Source organism: Microtus ochrogaster, unplaced genomic scaffold (assembly GCF_000317375.1).
Source record: "Microtus ochrogaster isolate Prairie Vole_2 unplaced genomic scaffold, MicOch1.0 UNK4, whole genome shotgun sequence".
Classification (NCBI taxonomy): Eukaryota; Metazoa; Chordata; class Mammalia; order Rodentia; family Cricetidae; genus Microtus; species Microtus ochrogaster.
Genome location: NW_004949102.1, coordinates 1,865,438 through 1,869,696, shown reverse-complemented (window position 1 = coordinate 1,869,696; position 4,259 = coordinate 1,865,438).

Here is a 4,259-nt window from a genome sequence, read left to right as displayed (position 1 = left end):
CTTGGATGACCATCTTAACTTGAATCCAGACATTCTCCAAAGAAACACCTTTAATCTATCATCATATTTTTCAAATCCACTCTGAAAGTAAGACTCATTTTTAAAATATTTCTAATATCTCAAAAGCAAAAGGCAATTTAAAAAGTCATACAGGAGTGTCTTTGATGTCCTTAATGAAATGCAAAATAGATAAAATAGATGTATTTGTATATTACTAACTTTGTAAGTTCCAGTAATTGCATTTGTTCTTTGAAGACAGAATGGAAACACAGTGTTTCATTGTTCTTTTATTTTCGTACATTAATTTCTGGGATAGACAATGTTCTACTGCTTAAAGATAATTTGTTTTTTTTTAAATGTTAGCTCATATTGTTGAGAAACATTCATTTTTAAATCATTTATTGACACATGGTAAATATCCATGTTGATGAAGTGCAGTATGGTATTTCAACACATGTATGTACCAGGTCACAATCAAATCAATATAAATAGCATATCTGTCATTTTATTTATTCCTTTGGGTTGGATATAGTAAAGGTTCTTTCTTCTAGATATTTTGAAATATCCAACAATTTTTTTTCTGTCTGCAGAAAGTTCTACCCTACTAGGGTATAAAACAATAGTTAATAATCTATATTATTGTAATTTTATATTCAATAACTACCCCTACCTATACCCATATTTCCTATCCTTCATAGCCATTGGTAAAAACTATTCAACTCTCCAGGTCTAAGGGATTTTTGTTTTTCTTTAACTGATGTATAATTAAAAACATGTGGTATTTATCTGCCTCTTCCTGGCTTATTTCATTTAGCATGATGTCTTTGTTCATCTACTTTGCCACACCTGACAGGATTTTATTCATTTTGTCACTAAGTAATGCATAAGATGCATATATACCATAGCAGGGTGGCCATCTTTGAAAATAGTGTTATCGTTCAAGTTGTGGCTATGTGTTTTGCAGCAATGGAGACAGAATTTGAGCATTTTACATACAAGGCAAGTACTTCATGACAGAGTTTTGTTCCCATACCTATTTTAACATTGTGAATAATAAGGACTATTTATTTTTTTTAAGTATAAGAAATCCAAATTCATTTCTTATCATTATTCTACACCAAATGTGTTCCTAGTATCTGTTTCATGAATTTTTCCTAGATTTTATTAATAAGTTTTAGTAAGACTTCTAACTGAACAGAAACTTATTTCTGTGTACTTATAGACCACTATCTATCCCCCTTTGAATCCACACAATTTTTTGTAAGTAAGTGTTATTGTATTATCTTTTCTATGTCATCTAGGCCTGCGTTACACATATATAAATGCATGAACTTGCACATACAAACATGTGTATTGAGGACACATACAGCTTTTGTGCAAATGTAAACACACAAAGTTAATATTTGTTGAGAGGTTACTATGTGTTTGCACTGACGTTATATAAGCCTTTCAGCCCTCTTGATAATTCTTCAAGTAGGCATTAACATTTCCCCTTACACAGAGACAGCTCAGGTTTAAAGAAACTAAATGAATTCACGCAACTCCCCAAATAGTACAGAAGAGTGAAATTGGAGTTAAAAATTTAGATTGATTTCAGAGCCTGGACATGTAGTACTTACAAGTTTCTTTAGAACACTGCAAACTATATTTTCACATATTTCTCAAAAGAGAGCTACATTAAGTGCCCAGTAAAAATACTTTGGAACAGAATAAAAACTGCTCAGTGTGTTTAGTGAGCTAACTTAGTCTTCAGATGTTAATGAAGTAAAATAAAATCTTAGAACAGACCCTGTGTTTGTTCAGATATATGCAAATTGAATCTTCTAGGTGACAGCATATTAACATTAATATTGCCTTTGGAGTTCCAGCTTGTCAGCTCCTGTGTAATACTGGGCCTCAAAATAGCGTTTGCCAAGATTCTAACAGCAACAGGCAGCCGAGGTCTCTCTCTTGGCAGCAAGTAATTGGTTTATCAATTGGTTGGAGGTGAGTAGCACTGAAATTCATCCCATTTACATTTTAAACACGGGCAAAATAACTTTGAAAGAATAAATAAGTAAATGCATTAGGGTAAGCAACATATTAGAAAGAGCCAAGGTAGACAGCGTCTCTACCGAGACAAAGAACCCAGAGAGCTGCTCGGACTTTAGTGTGTCCGGTGCTAGAGCCGGCATGAGTTCCTAATGGGGAAAATCACTGCAACGCGGGGAGCAAAGTCTCCTGGAAGCCTCACTTAAACCCTGACAGGAAACAATCGGTATCATCATTTTTAAAATATTAAGGCAGCAATAGTGGTGGCTGGTGGGAGAGCTGTGTATCTTCCATTCAGAGTGGAACAAAGTTTAACTTTTCCTCAAGTTCACCTCATTCTATCAGTTCAGCTTCCACAGACATCTTTGCAACCCAGCTCAGTCCAGAACCTTCCTCTTTGCCAGTGCATGCCTCACTTCACTTTTATGACATTTACAAACCTATAAAATCTATTTTCTTCCTTTGCTCTCATAGGCTTGTAAGAAATCTACTATGGGCCCAAGAGAAAACAAAAAGGAAGAAAGAAACATGTGTTCTTAAACATGTGTTCTCAAACATTATGTGTGCAATCAGAGCCTTTCCATGTATCAATACTTTTAATACATCCTCAGTATCACAGTATAAGAACATGTGTGCTTGTTGGAAGGCCCTGCTGGTCAGAAGTTACAGTCTACCATAACCTGGCAGCTCTCTCCAAACTTGACAACATGGAGGATTCCCTTCCCCCGATGAGGGCTTCCTGCTCTCTATCTGACCTTGTTTGGAGAATGTCTCTAGGCCAGATTGCCTACTTATCTCTACTGTGACCCTTGACAGAGTTCTCTGCAAATGCTCTTCCCCTGATGCCCATATGGTAATTGGGTAACATGCTCTAGTTACTTTGATAGGACCATGCAACTAGTAATCCAGCTATATATTAGGAGCATGCTCCTTAATGCAATTAGGCCATTCTACAGCTACTATTCCCAATCCTATATATCCCCTATACTCCGGGGATGAGCTGCCCTACTGAAACTGTTTCTCAGAAGGTTGTTGCCAACATGCTCACAGGGTGCACAAAGATCTCTGCTGCTTTGTCTGCCACTTTGTCCTTGTGGACTGGTGGCCAACAGACCTTGAGGGAAAAGGGAACCCCATATATGCTTCATGGTTTCTTTCTATTCCTCTACCTTTCTTTAAAAAAAAATACAGTAAATGAACCAAAAGCTTTGCTTTGTACTTGGTAGGTAGATGCTCCACTCCTGACCTTCCTAATTTTCTTTTCAAAATCTCACTGAGTTTCCCAGGCTGGTATTTCATACAGGCAAACTTCCAGTGTGTGGTCCTTATACCACAGCCTCTCCACAGCTTGCTAAAACCATTGCCCTCAGGGCCAGTTTCTGGTTTCCTTCTTCAGCTAATCTCTGGCCTCCTGAGAACTGAGGGTACTAGGGGTACTGCACAGTTTCTTCTTGGGAGTAAATTTTTTGTTTTCTCAAAGGCAAGCAGTTGAGCCCCTTTTAAGACGTTGTTACTGCTTGAATGGGTGCAGCCCCAGACACGCCTCCAACCTGGCAGTTGCCTTGCATGATTGTGAAGGTAGGTAGGTTGTAAAGGTCTGTATTCCTTGATTTAATTCAGGAAATCTCTGAATTCTGTTCACCATCTAGAACAGAATTCAAAGTCTGGAGAATGGAATTCAGAAAGGGTGGCAGAAGCGGATCATTGTGCTCCGATGTCCTCTGGACAGTTTGGAGGCAGCCTCTCATTGAAAATTGACAGCAAACGTGGCTTACTGCTTTATAGTGAAATTTCCCTCAGTGTCAACATCAGCATCCCGATGATAGAGCCTTCCTAAAGATTTACAGGTGTGCAGAGGTCAAAAAGTGTGGAACTGCCAGGCAGAGTTGTATGGTGTCTGTAATCCCAGTACTCAGAAAGCTGAGACAGGAGAGCTACTATAAGTTTCAAGTGACCCTAGTCTACAGTGTGAGAACCTATTAAGAGAAGATGAGGACGATAAGGAGAAGAGAAGGAACGGGATGAGAATAAAAGAAAGGGGGCATAGAGGACAGGAGAGAAATGGAGGAAGGAAGGAAGGAAGGAAGGAAGGAAGGAAGGAAGGAAGGAAGGAAGGAAAAGAGAGAAATACATCATGCTGAGTAAGCCATGAAAAATAAGCCAGTAAGCAGTACTCCCCCATGCCTCTTCATCATAGCCTGTCTCTAGGCTCCTGCCCTCCCTGATTT